The sequence below is a fragment of the Kogia breviceps genome, chromosome X (assembly GCF_026419965.1).
Source record: "Kogia breviceps isolate mKogBre1 chromosome X, mKogBre1 haplotype 1, whole genome shotgun sequence".
Lineage (NCBI taxonomy): Eukaryota > Metazoa > Chordata > Mammalia > Artiodactyla > Physeteridae > Kogia > Kogia breviceps.
Window position 1 is genome coordinate 125,501,337 of NC_081330.1, and position 22,868 is coordinate 125,524,204.

General features: G+C 42.4%; 1 protein-coding gene across 8 annotated transcripts in view; it reads right to left on the reverse strand.

Annotated features, from left to right (window-relative positions):
* The window catches only part of FRMPD4 (FERM and PDZ domain containing 4), a 539,580-nt gene that overhangs the window by 388,465 nt on the left and 128,247 nt on the right, over positions 1 to 22,868 (reverse strand). Inside the window, exon 1 of one of the 8 annotated variants that reach the window (XM_067023532.1) lies at positions 12,271 to 12,331. The exons of the other annotated variants lie outside the window; for them this stretch is intronic. The gene's annotated coding sequence lies outside the window, so the exon portion shown is untranslated. Of the gene's footprint in view, positions 1 to 12,270; positions 12,332 to 22,868 lie in introns of those variants that run through there. 8 annotated transcript variants of the gene reach the window in all.

Here is a 22,868-nt window from a genome sequence, read left to right on the forward strand (position 1 = left end):
AGAACATACAAGGGAATCCCCATAAGGTTAACAGCTGAACTTTTAGCAGAAACTCTGCAAGCCAGAAGGGTATGGCAGGACATATTTAAGGTGATGAAAGGGAAAAACCTACAACCAAGATTACTCTACCCAGCAAGTATCTCATTCAGATTCGACGGAGAAATTAAAACTGTTACAGACAAGCAAAAGCTAAGAGAATTCAGCACCACAAAACCAGCTTTACAACAAATGCTAAAGGAACTTCTCTAGGCAGGAAACACAGGAGAAGGAAAAGACCTACAATAACAAACCCAAAACAATTAAGAAAATGGTAATAGGAACATACATATTGATAACTACCTTAAATGTAAATGGATTAAATGCTCCCACAAAAAGACACAGACTGGGGCTTCCCTGGTGGCGCAGTGCTTGGGAGTCCGCCTGCCGATGCAGGGCACATGGGTTCGTGCTCCGGTCTGGGAGGATCCCACATGCCACGGAGCGGCTGGGCCCGTGAGCCATGGCTGCTGAGCCTGCACATCTGGAGCCTGTGCTCCGCAGCGGGAGAGGCCACAGCAGTGAGAGGCCCACATACTGCAAAAAAAAAAAAAAAAGACACAGACTGGCTGAATGGATACAAAACCCAGACCTGTATATATGCTGTCTACCAGAGACCCACTTCAGACCTAGGGAGACATACAGACTGAACATGAGGGGATGGAAAAAGGTATTCCATGCAAATGGAAATCAAAAGAAAGCTGGAGTAGCAATTCTCATATCAGATAAAAATAAGACTATTACAAGAGACAAAGAAGGACACTATATAATGATCAAGGGATCAATCCAAGAAGAAGATAAAACAATTGTAAATATTTATGCACCCAACATAGGAGCACCTCAATACACAAGGCAAATGCTAAGAGCCATAAAAGGGGAAATCGACAGTAACACAATCATAGTAGGGGACATTAACACCCCACTTTCACCAATGGACAGATTATCCAAAATGAAAATAAATAAGGAAACACAAGCTTTAAATGAAACATTATACAAGATGGATTTACTTGATATTTATAGGACATTCCATCCAAAAACAACAGAATTCACTTTCTTCTCAAGTGTTCATGGAACATTCTCCAGGATAGATCATGTCTTGGGTCACAAATCAAGCCTTGGTAAATTTAAGAAAATTGAAATTTTATCAAGTATCTTTTCCAACCACAGCGCTGAGACTAGATATCAATTACAGGAAAAAAATCTGTAAAAAATACAAACAAATGGAGGCTAACCAATACATGACTAAATAACCAAGAGATCACTGAAGAAATCAAAGAGGAAATCAAAAAATACCTAGAAACAAATGACAATGAAAACACAACGACCCAAAACCTATGGGATGCAGCAAAATTAGTTCTAAGAGGGAAGTTTACAGCAATACAATCCTACCTCAAGAAACAAGAAACATCTCAAATAAACAACCTAAACTTACACCTAAAGCAATTAGAGAAAGAACAAAAGGAATGCAAAGTTAGCAGAAGGAAAGAAATCATAAAGATAAGATCAGAAATAAATGAAGAAGAAATGAAGGAAACAATAGCGAAGATCAATAAAACTAAAAGCTGGCTCTGTGAGAAGATAAACAAAATTGATAAACCATTAGCTACACTCATCAAGAAAAAAAGGGAGAAGGCTCAAATCAATAGATTTAGAGATGAAAAAGGGGAAGTGACAACTGATACTGCAGAAATACAAAGGATCGTGAGAGATTACTACTAGCAACTATATTACAAAGTGACAGTAATCAAGACAGTATGGTACTGGCACCAAACCAGAAATATAGATCAATGAAACAGGATAGAAAGCCCAGAGATAAACCTATGCACATACGGTCACCTTATCTTTGATAAAGAAGGCAAGAATATACAATGGAGAAAGGACAGCCTCTTCAATAAGTTGTACTGGGAAAACTGGACAGCTACATATAAAAGAATGAAATTAGAACACTCCCTAACACCATCTGCAAAAATAAACTCAAAATGGATTAAAGACCTAAATGTAAGGCCAGACACTAGAAAACTCTTAGATGAAAATATAGGCAGAACACTCTGTGACATAAATTACAGTAAGATCCTTTTTGACCCATCTCCTAGAGAAAGGGAAATAAAAGCAAAAATAAACAAATGGGACCTAATGAAACTTAAAAGGTTTTTCACAGCAAAGGAAATCATAAACAAGATGAAAAGACAACCCTCAGAATGGAAGAAAATATTTGCAAACAAAGCAACGGACAAAGGATTAATCTCCAAAATATACAAGTAGCTCAAACTGCTCAATATCAAAAAAACAAACAGCCCAATCCAAAAATGGGCAGAAGACCTAAAGAGACATTTCTCCAAAGAAGATATACAGACTGCCAACAAACACATGAAAGGATGCTCAACATCACTAATCATTAGGAATATGCAAATCAAAACTACAATGAGGTATCACCTCACACCTGTCAGAATGGCCATCATGAAAAAATCTGCAAACAGTAAATGCCGGAGAGGGTGTGGAGAAAAGGGAACCCTCTTGCACTGTTGGTGGGAATGTAAATTGATACAGCCACTATGGAGAACAGTACAGAGGTTCCTTAAAAAACTAAAAGTAGAACTACCATATGACCCAGCAATCCCACTACTGGGCACATACCCTGGGAAAACCATAATTCAAAAAGAGTCATGTACCACAATGTTCATTGCAGCTCCATTTACAATAGTCAGGACATGGAAGCAACCTAAGTGTCCATTGACAGATGAATGGATAAAGAAGAAGTGGCACATATATACAGTGGAATATTACTCAGCCATAAAAAGAAACGAAATTGAGTTATTTGTAGTGAGGTGGATGGACCTAGAGTCTGTCATACAGAGTGAGGTAAGCCAGAAAGAGAAAAACAAATACCGTATGCTAACACATATATATGGAATCTAAGGAAGAAAAAAAAAAGATCATGAAGAACCTAGGGGCAAGACGGGAATAAAGACACAGACCTACTAGAGCATGGACTTGAGGATACAGGGAGGGGGAAGGGTAAGTTGTGACAAAGTGAGAGAGTGGCATGGACATATATACACTACCAAATGTAAAACAGATAGCTAGTGGGAAGCAGCCGCTTAGCACAGGGAGATCAGCTCAGTGCTTTGTGATCACCTAGAGGGGTGAGATAGGGAGGGTGGGAGGGAGGGAGACACAAGTGGGAAGAGATATGGGAACATATGTATATGTATAACTGATTCACCTTGTTGTAAATCAGAAACTAACACACCATTGTAAAGCAAGTATACTCCAATAAAGATATTAAAATTAAACAAACAAACAAAACCCCCAAAACAGAACTGCCCCCATACATATGGCAGTGTTGACTCTGGCCTCCTCACCCTACACTACCCAAACGAATGGTGGGGCTTCCTCACCAGGATCCTGGTGTGCAGATACCTTTGAGACACCTCTTGGGAAATGCTGTATTTATCTGGGTGTCACCGTGGGTCTGGGCCTAAGGCTCCCACACCTGCAAGAATACATTGGACTTGCTCAGTATTAACCTGAGCCTTCTTATGGGTTGAGGATTTTCTTCTGCATCCGCACCAACATTAGAACCCATGCACTGTAGGCTTGGAAGCCATTGTGAGCTGGGCCAGAAATACCCTTCACCACTTTAAGTCCTTACCTAAGGAGACTCACCGTACACCCCAAATATTCCAAGACAACAAAAAAGGCAAGACTGGCAAGTATCTAGAGTAGTACTTTCCAATAGAAATGCTAGCAAGGATGGAAATGTTCTAGCTGCATTATCCAGTATGATCGTCATTAGATACATGTGATTTTAAGCATTGGGATGTGGCTAGTGTTATTAATTAAAATATCATTTCAATAGCTATAGCTACACGTGGGCTACTAACTATTGTATTGGACTACATAGGTCTAGAGGTTCGAATACAATGTAAACATAAAAAGATTCAATTCCAAACAATGCCATTTGCAGCAGCATGGATGGACCTAGAGATGATCATACTAAGTGAAGTAAGTCAGACAAAGACAAATACCATATGATATCCCTTACATGTGGAATCTACAATATGACACTAATGAACTTATCTACAAAACAGAAACAGATAATAGACATAGAAAACAAGCTTATGGTTACCAAAGGGGAAAGGGTGGTGAGGGATACACTACGAGTTTGGGATTAAGAAATACACTACTATATATAAAATAGATACACAAAAAGGACCTACTGTATAGCACAGGCAACCATATTCAGTATCTTGTAATATCCTATAATGGAAAAGAATCTGAAAATATATATATAGCTCTACTATATACACACAGCCAGAGAGACACTGTTCTCTTGACACCAAAGTCAGAAACCAGGCACCACGGTGAACATCCACGTGCCTGTGCCTCAACTAAGTTTCAGAGCCAAATTCGAATATGTGTGAAGAAAAGTCTTTAATAAATAATGAATGACCAATGCACTCGATTGACTGATTGGCTGTTTTGGGTCTTAGTTGTGGGATGTGACATCTTCACTGAGGCACAGCAAGATCTGTTGTTGCAGTGCGCGGGCTCTGCGTTGCGGCATGCAGGCTTCTGGCTAGTTGCAGCGGTACACGGACTTCTCTCTAGTTGTGGTGCGCAGGTTTCCTCTCTTCAGTTGTGGTGTGCGGGCTCCAGGGCGTGTGGGCTCTGTAGTTGTGGCATGTGGGGTCCAGGGCACGCGCGCTCTGTAGTTTGCGGCATGTGGGCTCTCTCGTTGAGGCACGTGAGCTCAGTAATTGTGGCGCGCAGGCTTAGTTGCCCCACGGCATATGGGATCTTAGTTCCCCGACCAGGGACCGAACCCGTGTCCCTTGCATTGGAAGGCGGATTCTTTACCACTGGACCACCAGGGAAGTCCCAACGCTCTCTCTTTTTTTTTTTTTTTTTGGTGGTACGCGGGCCTCTCACTGTTGTGGCCTCTCCCGTTGCGGAGCACAGGCTCCGGACGCGCAGGCTCAGTGGCCACGGCTCACGGGCCCAGCCGCTCCGCGGCATGTGGGATCTTCTCGGACCAGGGCACGAACCCGTGTCCCCTGCATCGGCAGGCGGATTCTCAACCACTGCGCCACCAGGGAAGCCCCCAACGCACTCATTTTAAAAGGAGGAACAAATAGTGTTACTACTCAATTCAGTTAGGGACTAACACTTTTCCAAGCCAAATGATACAGTATAACATATTCTATCTCGAATCACTGCACATTCATCACCAAGAGAAGGCTGGCCTGGCATGAACTGAAGATGCTGCGTCTTGGCAGAGAAAAATCCTAAAGGAATAAGGCAAGAAAATTCAGCCCAAAATTGAAATGATAGGATGAATTTGGAAAGTAAGAAGTATAATTTTTCCAACGTAGTAGAGCTTTCTCATTTCTTCCTTTGGGTACCACTGGGAACTTAAGTTGTATATCTCTGTACTAACACAGTCATCTAAGATAGGCGCACCAAAACCCCACCATGATGCTCAAGCAGTAGCACTATGAAACAGTTTGGGTGGAGATACTACTCGGGGAACATAAGGAGTGTCTGGTGACAGAAGGCGTAAGGGGAAGGGGCAGTCAGGTGATCCGCCTGGCACCCAGGGTACCTTGCAGAAGGAATGTTTTCTATAAAACAAAGATTCCCAACTAGAGGCTCCTACTTCAAAGAGAGCCAGTAACCAGAATGAGGGGCAGTTCATGAGTTCATATCGAGGCCCACACTGTATCTGCCCAAGGTTTCAAGAAGCAACACTAACATACCGTTCAGGGACTTTTAAAAGGGGTGGATCTATAACCAGATAAATGGGAAATGCTGAACAAGAACATCTTGAATAGATTTATGGACTCAAGTACTTATCAGAAACTTTATTACAGTCATGTGAGTGTTTCCCACACTCATTCTCCATAGGTTTTTAAATTCTCTCTGAAGACCTGTTATTACAGCTCCTGGAACTATAGGGTAACTCAAAACAGTGTCGGGAAATCTGCAGTGGTATAATGAAAGGTTACTTATCATCTGTTTCCATGCAAACAGAGATTTTTCAGAATTTCTTAAATTTATGTTAAGGAAATATCAAGAACAAGAGTCCCTAATATTATACGTGATCTTATGGGCCTGCCTAGGGTGTTATTCTTTGCTTCTCTGGGCCAGTCTGGGAAATGAACGCGAGAACAAATACCAGCAAAGGGAAAAAGGGAAATCATTCACACAGTTACAGAGGAATTCAAAGTCTCTTGTATGTTAATTAGTCACTCAGGCAACTCAAATTCTGGAAACGCAACTGAAACGAAATGTTTACTAGAGAAAATGATAGTTCTACTAAAACCTCATTAATTAAGAGCTCACCAATTTAGCATGTGTCGTCGGCTGACCTTGTCGGAGCTGAAATTTATCTCTGCATCAGGAAGAGGGTGCTCATCAGTTTAAAGGCACAAACGAGATTTTTGAAGGCATGCTTAATTCGTCCACGAGAACAAACTGATCTCAAGAACTTGAGAAACACTCACTTAGAAGTAATGACGGAATTGATTGCAAATCATTCCCATCTTTTCATTAAAGCAGGCGCGCCCACTTGGTTCTCTACTTGGCCTCCCTAAACACTGGATTCTCACAGCAACAGATGGAACATTGCAAGACCAGCGTTGCCACCAACAGAATCAAGATTTGAAAATCCCAGAGTTCTTCTCTGTGGGGGTCTGTGGAAGATTTTGCTCTTGGGAAACCACAAAGCCAATAATAGTAAACAAGTTGTGCATACAGCATAGACGAGCACTGTCTAATGGAACTTTCTCCAGCAATGGATATGTTCTATATCTGCAGTGTCCAATAGGGAGCCCCTGGCCACATGTGGCTATTGAAATGTGGCCAGCGAAGCTGAGGAACAGTTTTTGATTCTGATCAATTTTAATTAACTAAATTTCAATTTTAATAGCCACCTGTGGCTAATGGCTTCATACTGAACAGCACGGTACTGAACAGCACCATTATAGACACTGTAATAGACCTATAATATAGACCTATTTGGAGATTTCTAGACCCGCACTGTAGACTTGTCTTGATGACAGGCATCTATTTGCCTTGCGGTACTTTGGTATAGAGTTTGTGTGGCCAAGTGGTCAAGCTCAGAGCAAGCTGTTGTAGACCCTAAAGGTAACTCAAACAAGGTTGCCCCCCTCTCCTCATAGGTGATTCTACTTTCCTTGGTTTGGCAGATGGCAAATTGATGCTGTTATCACTATATGGGTGTTCTCCTGAGCTCCTCCAAGCCCAGTTCCAGGACAGTTCAAATGCCCATAAGCATTCAAAATAATACAACTGGCTTTGCTAAGGTTAAAGGTTTTGCTTCAGGCTTTGGTGTGAGTTGCCCCGTGCCACATGATGCTTCCACTGCGCCCAAGGCACTTTTGACTCTGTACATCCCTTCATCCATAAAAAATATATATATTAAAACTTTTATTTTACAACTACACTGGTAGAAAGACATCAATTATATTAATATTATACATTAAACCATTTCCTTTCATCTAAAAGTTCAGTGTTTTTCTTCAGTGTTTAAAAGAATGAAAATAACTGAGGTCCTTAGCCCTGTGCCTGCCTGATGGGGTAGCAAGAGCTGGCTTCCTGCCCTAAGCCCCACACCTGGGCCTGGACCTCCAGTTTTTGAAGATCTGTAACTTCCTACGGGCGCTTTGGCAGGCAGCAAGGAACATCTGTGGGTCAGGGGAAGGTGAGGGGCTTCACAAAGGGAGAAATATCAGATACAGTTAGGACAGGCATAAATTCCAAGTTGGTAAAATCTGAGTTCATTTGTTTTAAAAATACTGAGAATCCCAATTAAAGGATAGCATAGCGATCCCCTGGGCCTCTTAACCTATGATCATATGTGTATCAATAGTCCATTAATACCTGATTCCCAGGTAACAGATACATATTAGTCATACTATAGAATTTGTGGGGACTTCCCTGGTGGCGCAGTGGTTAAGAATCCGCCTGCCAGTGCAGGGGACATGGGTTTGAGCCCTGGTCCGGGAAGATCCCACATGCCGCGGAGCGACTAAGCCCATGCACCACAACTACTGAGCCCGCGTGCCACAACTACTGAACCTGTGCTCTAGAGCCCGTGCTCCACAACAAGAGAAGCCACCGCAATGAGAAGCCCGCGCACCGCAACGAAGAGTAGCCCCCGCTCGCCCCAACTAGAGAAAGTCCGTGTGCACCAATGAAGACCCAACGCAGCCAAAAATAAAATAAAAATAAATAGATTTTTTAAAAAGAAAAGAATTCGTGGATACATAAAGGGTCGGTATAGAGAGAAACTCAGATCTAGATCATGGGCTTAGGAATCTCATGAACTCAGATTCAAATCCTGGGTCTACTGCTAACTCAGGAACGTTACTTAACATCTTTGAATCCCAATTTTCTAGTAACCCAGTGAAAAAATTAATAGCTACCTCACCAGATTGTGATGGCAATTAAATAAGATAACATCTGCAAAGCACAATGTCCTTCACAGAATAAATCCCATTCCTGATAATAAAATAAACAAATTAAAAGGCTGCTGGACTGGAAAAAAAATTTTTTTTTAATATTCAACTGGCTTGGAATTCTTAGATTTGAAAATGTAATTCATGATGATCATGGCAGATTTTGTCTTCTTTGGTATACTCCCTTGGTTTGGGAAATGAAATTCCCAAAGATAGAAAATTGTATTTCACCCTAACTTTATGTGGAACCTTCTACTGAGGAGAGAAGTTGGCCTCCCATCACCCAAACCTCCCCGCCACCCGGGCTGGGTGAGCAGCACTCACCAGGCAAAAGAAGAGAGAGGCAGCTGCTGGCTTTTTGTTTTGCCTTGTTTTGTTTGCTTTTTCCCTAATAACGCTTGGGGCTTCTTTGTTTGTTTGTTTGTTTGCTTTCTTCAAGGAATGGAAGACAGAAGCTAGGAAAATATTGGTATGATTTGAGAGAGAGGACCCTCGGGGAACAGCATCAGGGCGTAGTATCTATCCTCTTAGGGAAAGGAGCCAGAGACCGGAAAGCAGATGGGCTCATCATCAGAGACAGGGCGGCCAATGACAATGAGAGGATGACGATGACACTGCCTCTGGTGATGGCAGTGTCAGCAGCCCCAAAAGTCTGCTATCTGAGTCTCCACTTTGAGGTGGACAGACAGAAACATAAAGATGTGTCTCTTGTCTGAAGTCACAGGTAGTAAGTGGGAAAGCTATGACCTGCGGAAAGAAGACCCCAGACAGCGGCTCCAAATCCCCTGGTCAGTAGCATGGGAGGATTCCCCCCATCAGCAGCCTGGTGCTTTTGCTCCCCCTACGATGTTGGGGCTTTAAGCTCTGTGAGCAGTCACCATCCCCGTGCCTCCTCTGGCTCCAAGGAAGCAAGTCAACTTTTGCCGTGGATTAACTCTCTGGATCGAACAGGAGGCCATGAATATGTACCAGTAGGGGGAGCCCTGACTGCCGGGGAATGGCACAGGGGGGCTTTCAGGTTCCAGGAGGTGTTCAAGACCAAAGAACTGAAGCCCAAACCCCTCCTTCCCTGACCACTCCTTTTAAGAAATAACCCGCGTCTCCACCTCCAAGCCACTTCCGGTTCAATATTTATACTAGAGACGTGTTCCCTTGGACAGCTTTGCTTTTATCTTCTCTTAAACTTCGTTTTAGTATCTTTTTTTTTTTTAAAGGAGTTTTACTAAATATGAAGCACTGGTAGCAAAAGCTTGCACTGGTAGCAAAAGCTTAGACTTGCAGCCTGACTATTCAGGCGATTTTTCACTGCAAGGCTGTGTGCTCATGTGTCTGAGATTCAAGGGTAGATGCGTATGTGTGCGTGTGCATGCTAAATCACGAAGCCACAGGTGTGTTTTACATCTGCAAACTCGTTCCATCTTCCAGACAACCCTATGAGCTAAGTCATGTTGCCGTTCCCATTTCATAACTGGGGAAACTGAGTCACAGAGAGCAGTCTGGTTCTGGTCCTCCCACTCTTCTGCAGACTCCCCAGCCTGCACGGAGAAGCATGCCACCTCTGCACCTGGGAAGCTCTTGGAGCAAAGGGTGAGCATGGTTGATTCCCCCAGGATGTTGAGATTCGGAGCAGTGAAATCCCTGGGTATGTTGGACCAGGCCTGGGGTGAGCTGGGACCTCATATGGAAGAGAAGAGGGTTGCGAAAAGGAACACATTTGTCAGAGGACATGCAAGGCAAGAAGTCCCCTGTCTCAGCCCCGAGGGAACTTGCCTCAACTGGCTTGAAAGGAACTGTCAGGCATGGCTAACACGAGCCCATCCAAGGTGGTCTTTAAGAAAGAAAGAACAAAGTCAGTCTCTTTGAAAGCCTAAAACTCACTGTGATCCCTAAAAGCAGACAGCCTTCTATGCTTGAAAGAGAGCAGCAAGAGCACACAGGTCAGTGGGAAGGTGGCAAATGTTGCACTGCCATGAGCCAGGGTGGCAGAGATGGCAGCAGGGTGGTGGCTGCACAAGTGATGGTAGAGGAGAAGATTGGGTCCACCAAGAAGAATGCTGGACCCATCCCTGGGCACTGCTGGGAAGAGAAGGAATTTTCAGAGCAAAGACTCGCGACTCTGAATGTTATCCTGGGGGCACTCAGAGCCCAAGACCGATGTTTGTGCCATGGCACCAAACACAACTGAGGAAGGAAAGCTTCCTCCGAATGATCCCTTTTGGATTTAAGCTACAAGCTAGATCCACTGATGAGCTTTTCTGAGATTTTAGAACTAGATTTGGAAATGATGCCTTTGACTTTGTCTTCCTGGCTGCATGTGGACAAAGCTTTTTGGATTGAATGGGCTTAATAAATGAGTGATGGCTAGAATCTGCTTTGCCCCAGTATCAAAACAAATGGGGACGCCAGTTGGGAAAAGAATATATTCAGAGAACAGGTGGCCGGGAGCATCTATGGCCGGCAGTAGCAACTGAAATGGGTGAAACTCAAATAGGGGCTGGAAAAAAACAATCAATCCCTGGCGTTTCCTATCAAAAAACAGGCTTGGTACTTCTTAGGACTTTTTTGTTAACGTTGAACCCTGAACTTCAGGTGGGAAAAAAATTATTAAGAAAAGGCACTCACCACCTTCCTGGAAGAATGGACTCTTTTGAGACCAGTGACTCAAGGAGAAGAGTGGCCTTGGACTTGAGATCTATGCAGTGCCCTCACCCAGATTTCTAATTAGAGAACAAAAAGTGCGACTCCACATTTCACAAGGAGGTCTGACTTCGGGGACATTTACTCCGTTATTTCTTGCAATTCCTAATACTAGCTAGATCAGACATAAGTGAGACCAATTAGAATATGAAATACCATAGCAGGAATTCAGAAATGGTCCTCTTTTAAACCTTAGTCTAAAGCTTGACATCTTTGTTCAATAGCCCCAGGTAGCTATTGAGCTCATACAACAAATGTGGTATGTCCAAATAGAGATGTGTCATAACTGTACAATTACAAAAGACTTACTTTTAAAACATGTAAAATGTATTAATGATACTTTCTTTATTGATGACATGTTGAGATGATCATGCTTTGAGTCTACCGGGTAAGTAAAATATATATGGCTACTAGAAAAATGTTAATTTCTTATCTCATTTCTATTGGACAGTGCTACTTTATATAAAAAGGACTTAAAATAGATTTTTTGTCAAATAAATATCCTATATTTTAGCCAACCATCAAACTGTTTTATCTTGCCACTTTCCAGCCCCTTGATGTACGAAGGGACAAGGTTTTTGTAATCCAAGTTATAGGGCTGGAGATTGATCCTGACTCATAATGTCTTGGTTGCAAGAAGGGGCAATTGTCCATCTGGAGACCCAAGTTGGCTCCCAAACTCACACTGAAGTCTTGACACATCGCTGCCCCTTCTGGGCCCAAGTTGTAAAGTGAGAAGTTGAGCTAAATTGATCTCCGAAATCACCCTAATACTATCAATTAACCTTCCTCAAAGGTCCTTGTCACGCCCCTTTCAAAATTCTCCATGGCTTCGCACTACCCACTCAACAAAAAGGCAGATTACACCTAGCCCTGCCGGCGATCCACGGCGGGGCCTCCTTTCCCACACTGTCTGCATTACTGTCACAGGAAGCTGGCCTCGTGCCTTTCCCTCTTCCGTGCTTTGCAGCAAGTCCTCTGCTTGAAATCCGATTCGTTGCGTCCCCACACCTTCAAATGTCACCCATCAATCAAAATCACACTGAAATGTTACCTTTGCTGTGAGAGCTCGTATTTCCTCAGCTGGCAGTAAACTTAGCTCTTCTGGGTTTCTTTAACACCATGTCTCACTGCCTTCTAAAAAAAGAAACGCATCCTATGTTGGGCAGCGGTTATTTATGTGCATGTGTCATCTCCGGAACGCGCTCATGAAAAGCAGGGCCCATCTTTGTGTCCCAAGTAGAACTAGCACAGTGGCCCATACTGAGGTCAGGAGCACCATTGACTGGCCCCATCCTTGCTGCCTTCTTCTGCCATCTCTCCAGAAACAAACCCTACTGAGACAATACATGAAACAAAAGGAGGCCCACAGTCAATGGATCGCTTGGCGCTGATGCCAACGATAAAACCCAATCACATTGTTCCTTTGCTTTATTGTTCTAGCCGCTATCTCTTTTTTACAGAAGTTAAGAATGAGCACACATTTGTTCAGAGTAAAGTGGCCTGTTTTTACTTGAAAGCAGATTGACTGAGAGGCGAATGACGCCTCAGTTTAAGGGCCCTAATTGCAAGGTTCCTTCCGGGGCTCTGGGTGAGGTTCCGGCAATTTGTACTCATCATTTTGCATTCTTCTTCCCAAAGAGGCTTCTCATAATGCACTGCCTCTGGCTCCACAAAACCTGGATCTTTGCCTGATTTTAGCTCTCTTTTAATTTTTAATTGGAAAGAGCAGATACCTAAGCCTATTTTTTTTCACTCTTAAAAAAATAAAATTCTAGAGGCCATTTTGCGGCCTCTAAACCCATGGGAATGTACTGATTCCACATTCTGTGCTCTTCTTAGGTCTCCGCTCTGTACACGAAAGACCCATAACACTTTTTTTTTTTTTGCGGTACGCGGGCCTCTCACTGTCGCGGCCCCTCCCGTTGCGGAGCACAGGCTCCGGACGCGCAGGCTCGGCGGCCACGGCTCACGGGCCCAGCCGCTCCGCGGCACGTGGGATCTTCCCGGACCGGGGCACGAACCCGCGTCCCCTGCATCGGCAGGCGGACTCGCAACCACTGCGCCACCAGGGAAGCCCCATAACACTTTTTGAGTGAATGAATGAGTCAATAAATGACTAAATGAATGAATATATGAATGAAATCTCGTGATGTCATACAGCTCCATAACAGGGAAGTAGGTACATTTACAGAAATGGCAAAGCAGCCTGGAAATATTGCCACCTCTGTGGAGGAAAACAAAGTGACAGTGACAACCCAGTAAAGCAACATTCCAGACAAGGAGGCAAATTAAATCACAGGCATTTTTGATACCCAAAAATGCAAATGCAGTACAAACAGGAAGTCTTCCCAAAGTAATTCCCTGTATATGAAGCATAAAAGAGACTTCTACGACAAGTCTCTTTTTTATGAAATGTATGAAGCACACAGACTTTCATGCTCTCAGCAGGACACAAACACTCAAAGAGCAAATCATGAAAAATATCCTTAATAACTAGCACTATACAGTGTGCGTCTGTTAAAAGACCATCCCCACTAATGACACTGGCACCACAAGCAACCAGAAGCTTCTATAAACTAAGAGGGTACGATCATCTTAGCATATCATAGCATATGCATTTACATAAAATATTATGTATGTCATTTTCATTTTTTTATTCATGGAACAATTGGTATTTGGAAAATAAATCTATGTAAACTTTTCTGCTTGCAAAATTTCTAGTGTCTCGGAATGTGTCTGATTTGAAAGCCAAATTACCGTAAGTGCTAAAAAAAAAGTCACACTGTACTTGGGCAGAAAATATAAAATACAAGCAACTTGAGTAAAATGGACGGCGACCTTCTTTAACAATTTTAGACACTTACTTGTTAATGCTTTCAAAGTACGTTTCTAGAAGAACAAGACCAAAAATGGTAGAGGGCAGGGACTGGATTTCCTTTAAAGACTAAATGGGTTTGTCAGTAGCACTGGCAACTAAAATGACAGTCATTTTCCTTTTATTAAGCTGTGGTTTCACACAATAATTGCATTTTCTTTTACAAATATCTTCTGTATGATATTTATTCTCCACCTTGACTTATTTCTCCACAAGCTAGCTAATCATTACTAGTGCAGAACTGTTACAGATTTCAAATAGGTCAAAGGTCAACCTTTGAACTTTGAGAACAGATGATCTAAAGACAAGATAGATGCATATTATTATATCTAGGATGGATAAACAACAAGGACCTACTGTATAGCACAGCAAACTATATTCAATATCCTGTGATAAACCACATGAAAAAGAATGTGTATGTGTGTGTATATATGTGTGTGTATGTATAACTTTGCTGTACAGCAGAAATTAACACAACATTGCAAATCAACTATACTTAAATAAGGGAATTCCCTGGCAGTCCAGTGGTTAGGACTTGGCGCTTTCACTGCGGTGGCCCAGGTTCAATTCCTGGTCGGGGAACTAAGATCTCGCACGCTGCACAGCGTGGCCAATAAAAAGAAAAACTATACTTAAATAAAAAAAATTTTTTTTTAAAAGAGAAGATGAATTAATAAAAAGTCGTACAGACTGCCCCTTCTACAAGTCCTAACACAACCACCTTGGTCATTTATTTCATCAGGTGCTGCTCAAACATCAAGAGCCTGTATCCTTTCACTGCTTTAATGATTCCAATCATTCCCCTGTCATTTATTTCATGCCACGTTCTGCTGTCACTGCCTTCATGATGCCCACCGAAATCCAAATGCCAACACTGAACTCTATCCTCAACACTTCTCCCAGAAATATCAATATATAACTACGTACACCCAGAAGGCCAAGCGGCTGCAAGTTCAAAGTCGTGGTTGACAGAGAATATTCCCAAACGCCCAGTCATTGAATAATGATGATGACATTTCTTGAGTGCTTACTGTGAGCCAGGCACTAAAGCGCTTTACATGTATGATGTCATTTAATCCTTACAAAACTCTACTACTATTTTCCCCACCTGACAGATGTGTAAACTGAGGCAGAGAAAGAATAGGAAACTTATTTGAAGTCCACAGGTATATGGCAGAACAAGGATATGAACCTGGGCAACCTGGCCCCGGCGTCCCTGTTGTCAACCGCCACAGAGTGCTGCCCCTGGTTATAAGAAAAGGTCTACATTAGCGTGGTCCTTGTACCCACAGTGTCAGTAGGGGGGTGGGGGGAGCATGGTAGAGATGCAGAATCCTCCACTCAAAGCATGAGAATCTGCATTTGAAAGACATCCCCAGGGGAGTCAGATTCTCACAAAGTATGACAAGCACTTGTCTAAGGAACTCATTAGTGACAAAAGATGCAGTACAGACTTTTTGATCACTCTGCAAAATCTCCCACTTTCACCTGAATAAAAGCTCCTGCTTTTATCTTGAAATGACAAGCCAAAGTCACAAATTTAAGTTGCAAAAGTAAAAAAAAAAAAAAAAAAAAAAACATCTGGGGTGCCCAGCCCAGCTTTAGTTTAGCTCACCTGGCACAGGTAAGCTGCTTAGAGAAGAGCTCCATAGCGGCTCTTCACACCAGCATGAGAATGGAAACCTGCGTGATGGTGGCTGCTGGCCTACACCTTTCTCCTGGCAGAAACTGTGAGGCACTGGAAACTTCACCAGGCCAAAGTGAGGAACAGTCAAAACTAATCTATGGCACCACAAGTCAGGATACTGTCACCTTTGGCAGGAGTGGGGATTGGGAAAAGCACCCTTGATGGGGTGATGATGGTGGTGATAGCGGCTCTGGATGTTGGTCATATTCCAGTTCCTCATCGGGGTACTTGTTACACAGGTGTGTTCAGTTTCTGAAAATTTACTAGCTGTAGACTTGGGATTTTTGCAGGCATATTTTATGTTGCCAAAAGTTTACATAAAAGAAATCACTATTTCCATAAAATAGTCTCACTAATTTACAGAGAGGCAAAATAATAGTTTTTATAACTGAGTGGTAGGAATTACACAGTATACATGGGAATATTACTACATTTTTCAACAAAAAAAGGAGGGTATGCTCTCTTCTTGGGTAAACTATTTACACTTCTTTCCTGTTGGAAGCAGGAAGACCATTCTAGTTGCTTTGTTTTTTTTAAACATTTTATTTTATACTCACAAGAAATTGCAACAATAATGCAGAGAGAGCCCATGTACTCTTCATCCAGTTGCTCCAAATGCTAACTCTATCTTCTCTAACGATAAAATATTGCCCAAACCAGGTGACTCACACTGGCGCAATACTATTAACTCAACTACAGACTCTACTGAGAGTTCACCAGTAAGAATGTTCTGCCTTTCCATATGATCCAGCAAGCCCACTCCTGGGCATATATCCAGAGAAAACCATAATTCGAAAAGATACACACACCCCTATATTCACAGCAGCACTATTCACAAAAGCCACGACCTGGAAGCAACCTAAATGTCCATCGACAGGTGAATGGCTAAGTAAGACACGGTACATATATACAATGGACTATTACTCAGTCATAAAAAAGAATGAAATAATGCCACTTGCAGCAACATGGATGGATCTAGAGATTGTCATACTGAGTGAAGTAAGTCAGACAGAGAAAGACAAATATCTTACGATATCGCTTATTATGTGGAATCTAAAAAATGGTACAAATGAACCTACTTACAAAACAGAAATAGAGTCACAGATGTAGAAAATAAACTTATGGTTACCAAGGGGGGAGGGGGGGAGGGATAAATTGGGAGATAGAGATTGACAGATACACGCTACTATATATAAAATAGATAACTAATAAGGACCTACTGTAGAGCACAGGGAACTCTACTCAAGATTCTGTATTAACCTATATGGGAAAAGAATCTGAAAAAGAATGGATATATGTATAATATGTATAACTGAATCACTCTGCTGTATACCTGAAACTAACACAACATTGTAAATCAACTATACTCCAATATAAAATTAAAATTAAATTTAAAAAAATATTCTGCCTTCGCTGCCAATGTCATACCTTGTGGCCCTCTTCATAGATTTACAAAGGAAACAATGACGCGTAAGTAAATACAATAAAAGTATGTTGCTTAATTTTTGACTGTGAGATATTATTCTTTCCATACATATTATATATACATATATATGTGGATATATATACACATATACACATAAATCTATATGTAGATATATACCCATATATATGTATGTGTGCATATCTATAGCTCTGCATGTATATCTGAAATTGAAGAGTAAAACAATCATTAGGTGAACCTGCAAATTAACTTTTCCTGTTCATGACTCTGTCACATAACTTGATCAGAATCATTTAGTCCTACCAGTTACCTAACTGCAATATGGGGGCTGCTCTATAACTTCACCTCTCTTACAATTCCTTAAGTGAAATTAATGCACTGATTTCAGTTTGCAGGAATTATGAATCAACCAGATGGTCGCAGAGTTTTAAGAGAATAGAAAATTATTTGACACATAGCTCAATTAAGCAATTCATCCAAGGCAAACCAAAGAAGGTATTTTTAAATGCATATTTTGGAAAATGATAATGGCATTTGGCATGCTAACTAATATTCCTCATCAGAATGACATTAGAAAGAAATGCTCGGGATAAAAACATCAAACTGATGAAACTGAAGTGAAAAAGCCAGCAAATGATATTAGGTATAGCAAGCACATGGCTATTTTTGCATCTCGAAGTTCTTTCTGAAGGATCCAGGAATCAGTCATTTCACCAGAGAGAACGTTCTACCAGCCCATTAGAACTTTGGGGATTAAATGTTACCAAACGTAAGTGCCTGAGTTTTAGGGTTACCTTCTCATTAGTCTCCGTTTTTCTCACTCCCCTCATCTACCTGTTCCAAATTCTAGGTTACAGACGATTCAAATACCTATTTCCTCCTGAAAGTGCATCCCCCTTATCCCAATGGCACAAAGCTGGATAAGTTGAGTCTCCACATTCTGTCTTCAATTCAGAGTTTCTCAGCCTCAGGAATGTTGACATTTGGTTAATACTCTTTGCTAGGGGGGTGGGGATGGTGGCTGTCGTGTGCATTGCAGCGGGTAGAGCAGCCTCCCTGGCCTCTACCCACCAGATGCCAGGAGCGCGTCCCCCTCAGCTGTGACAACCAAAAACGTCTCCAGACGTTGCAAATGTCCACTGAGGAGGAGGGGGCAAAATCACCAGTTATGATGATATTACTTAGACGTACTTTCAAACAAAAACTCAGACCTTTTAACACTAAATTGAAAATAATGTGAAGGAACTAGAAACAGTACCTATGAAGGATGTGAGTGGATGCCAAAAATGTCATAAGTTTTTTATTCCAACTTCGAAAAAATTGTTTCCCAACCTTTCTGGTCAATCAATATATAGAATAGAGCTACAGCTAGAAGGTTTAAAAGAGGTTCGGAGAAGACTATGTTTTAGCTTATTAATGAAGAAAAACTGAGGTCCTCTGAAGAAGTAAGCATTTTTCCACAATCACCCAATGAGCCAAGCTGTCTGGTTTCTAGTCCAGTTACCTTGGGCAGCCATGTTGGCTTTTCCCAAACTCTGAATCATATGATTCAAAGGTTACATTTTACTGACAGGCTGTAGATTACCTAGTTATGTGATGTAAAGCCATAATCCCAGTCTTCCACACTGGTAAGCAATAGCAGGAAAAAAAGATGCAAATGGCAATAGAACCAAAAAAAACCAGTCAAATTTCACCCTCTGGCAGGTTATGGCCAAACTGCCATTGGAGGGAAAGAACTGCAGATATTTTTTTAAAGAAAAGTGAAGAATCTTTAAGACCATTCTCAGTGAGAATGTAAAAACTCAAAGTGACGTTGATATCAAAACTCCCTCAGTATTGTAGTTAGCGCCCCCAAATCAGAAACATAACTCCTTGCAGGAGGCTGGGCACCCTAAGGAATTAATGGCGTGCTACTCTTGCCAGTGAAATGGGAAACTGCTTATGTGAGGGGATCACAGAAAGGCGATTATAGGCACTGTGCAAGAGACTGCAAAATACAACAGGAAGATGATACTTGCGAAGTTTTTCCAACTACTAGCTCATTTGACCCTCAAAATCATCCTAAGTTGCGGAGTCCCTTGTTTTTATAGGTGAAGAAATGAGGGATGAACCCCTAACCATTCCTGAGTTCAGAGTACAGACTGGAACCCAGATTCCCTGCTGTGAAGTCCACTCCTCCTGCCTTTGGGCGTTGGCAATATCTGTACTCCTGAAATGTTCCCGTCCATGGCTATGCCGGAGTCTGCTATCACTCACGGGTATTCCCGTTCTCCCCTGCTTTCCTGGGCAAACAGGGAGGCTCGGTTTTCCTGCATTCCTTATATTGGCCATGGCTGTGTCAGGCTGATGCAATGTGAGAAGTGAATGTGCTGTTTCCAAGCCTGACCAATTGAAAATCTCCCACTTGAGGTCCTCACTCTTTTCTTCCAATCTCTACAGATCTAGAGGAAGGTTGATCCACCAGATGGAAGGAGCCTGGTTTCCTGAATGACCGGGTGGAGCCGAGCCATCGTGATCCAAACTGCACTGGCTGGGGATATGAACAAGAAATAAAGTTTTATTGTATCAAACCACTGAGATTCGGGGGTGTAATTAACTACCACCACTGCTTTTGACAAAAACAACGAGGACAGCAACACATTTGGGGAGGGGAAGGCAAGTTCTGAGGGTTCAGCCTATAGAAGAGAGTTACAGATGTTCCCCATAGAGTCCCAAGGCCGGTCTCCCACTGTGGGGCATGCATTGTCATAAAGCCCTTTCCACCTCTGTTCAAGGATTTCAATTCCCAAGGGCTTTCCTACTGACATCCTCTTCAGCAATCCTTCTAGCAAAGGCTGGCTTTGATGAAAGGAACGCTAGCTTTTCCTAACATGACTCTGGGAGACCTCCATAATATCCAAGTGAACCCCTCCTCCCAAACATTTGGTAAACATACATGTAAACATACACATAAACCAACACAACAAATAACAGCTTATCATCACACCGCCAAGAGCCAGCAACCCAAAAGTGAACCAATAATTTGTTACTGAATTTATCAGGACTTACACTAATAAACATGCTTCAAGATTTCACTTCCAAGCATCCCATCTGTCTTAGAAAAAAGAAGGAGCTATTTAGAGCACTACACATTTTTTTATATTATAAAGGGAGGGAAATGGGCTGACATAATAACCAAGCTTAGTAAAATTACCAGTGCTTGGTATTCTAGAACAAATTGGAGGAAATCACAAGGTGCTTTTAAAGTCATGCTTGAAGGTGTTTTTTGTTTTGTTTTGTTTTGTTTTTCATCTAAATGGATGGATCTACAGTGTGCAGAAAGAGGGCAAGTAGTTGATTATACAGACATCTAATTTAGTCTCCCAAATCTGCTCTAGGCCACTCTGAACATACAATCATGGGAGATGCATCTCCCACATTATTTCCTAAGGAAATGATAAAAACACGAAAATATGCATGAACCATACCTATCTTAATTCAAAGTTTTAAATACAGTCACAGAAGACTTCTAAGGAATGAGAACCCATACAAACACAAGGCTCTTATTACACTTATTGGGCTTCTTCTTCCTTCTTAGAAGTTGATTAATTTACTATAAAAATCTTCACTCTTGAACTAACGAGCAAACCACAGTATCAGAATTTGTTCTATACCAGAGGTTCTCAGATTTGGCTGCACGGTAAAATCATCTCGAGAGATTTACAAAATCCTGATGCCCAGGTCACACTCCAGACCAATGACATCACAATCTTTGGGAGTGCGAGCCAGGTTGTTTTTTTTGTTTTTGTTTTTTTTTGCGGTATTCGGGCCTCTCACTGTCGTGGCCTCTCCCGTTGCGGAGCACAGGCTCCGGACGCACAGGCGCAGCGGCCACGGCTCATGGGTTCCCGGATGTGGGATCCTCCCGGACCGGGACACGAACCCGCGTCCCCCGCATCGGCAGGCGGACTCTCAAGCACTGCGCCACCGGGGAAGCCCGGAACCAGGTATTTTTAAAGCTCCCCAGGTGACTGCAAAGTGCGGCCCAGGCTGAGAACCATGTACTTTGCCTTTGATTACTTCTACAGGCTGAAACCACAACACTGGTGATCCTTGCTTTTCTATTACTCCAAAGGCAACAAGGGAACTTGTTTTTTTCTATTGCAGTATATCAGCATGGTAATGTACAGCATTAGGCCTTCATTTTCCTCTACTGAAAACTGGCTTATTTTGCACCTCAGCGCTTTGCCCTGGTCCTATTTAGGAGACTGGGGTAGTAGAACAGCTTATTTTACTAGTAGATTTCACAGGAGAGACTAGGCTTATTAATACAACCCAACTCCATCTTTGCCCGTCTGAATTTCCCCCATTCAGAATAATTCAAAATAACTGTGTCTTCTGAAAATTAGTAAAAGAATGCTTTGAAATCAATCAAACATTAGCTTTAGGCATTCTTCAGGAACATACTATGGCATCATCAAGTATTTCTTGATTTTCAGAAATTTGTTATGTTAAACAAACTAATTAAAGATCTGTAGGAAAACAAACATACAGTTGTCTACGCTTACAGGTCACTTGATTCTAATCAACACCTGTTGTGGACAGATGGAGTTATTCATTATTACACTGTATTCTTACACATATTAATATAGGGCAGAACTGTAATAGAGTGTTTGTGGAAAGCATCTGCAGTGTGAACTGCATCACCCCCCCCCATCACGAACTGCGGACGAGGAGGATGTCTTGAGCCCCCATGACAACACCCAACCCTCTCCCCTCCTCTGAACCTTGGGTTTCTAGATCCAACTTCCTATGCAACATTCCCACCTGCATATCTAACAGGTATCTCACACTTAACTCCTGATCTTCCCGTTAAAAAGCTGTTGCCCTCAGTCTCAGGAAACGGCCATTTTCTCCTTTCAGTTACTCAGGACAAAACCTTAGGAGTCCCCCTGACGCTTCTCGTTCTTTCACTCCCCATCCGGAATCCCACCACTTCTCGATTCCACGGCTCCCTCCCTGGCTTTGGCCGGGGCCAGCGTCCTCTTGAGCCTAGGCCATTGTGGGAGCTTCCCAAGTCCTTTCCCTGCTGCCAGTCTCGCTTCCTTCTCTAGTCTTGAAACAGAAGCCAGCATGACCTTCATCAAGCTATGTCACTCGGATGGTAACCCCTGCTGCCTCTGCATTTCATTCAAAGCCAAAGCTGGTCCTTCAAAGTCCTACACATGTGATGTGTATCGCCTCTATCGCCTCTCCTAAGGTCACCAACCATCCTGGCTTACCAGGGACTGAGAGGTTTCTGAGGATGTAGGACCTTCAGTGAATGCGGGACAAACCAAGACGAGTTGGTCACCCAACCTCTCCTGCTCCCAGATGCCTTCCTTGGTGCACCCCTCACACTGGCTCTTAGCTCATTACCTATGTTTATATAACTGACTCCCTTCCTCTCCCACCTATCCTCATTCCATCTCATCATTTCCTTTTTCTCAGAGCCCTTATCATCATCTAACACGCTCTATATTTAGTTATAGAAATTGCTTTCGTTTCCTACTCCCTTCACTAAAAGGTAAGCCCGTGAGGGCTGTTTTATTCGCTGCTGTATTCCCAGGAATCTAGAATACCGCCTAGCACACAGGAGATGCTCAGTAAATATTTTCTGAATGA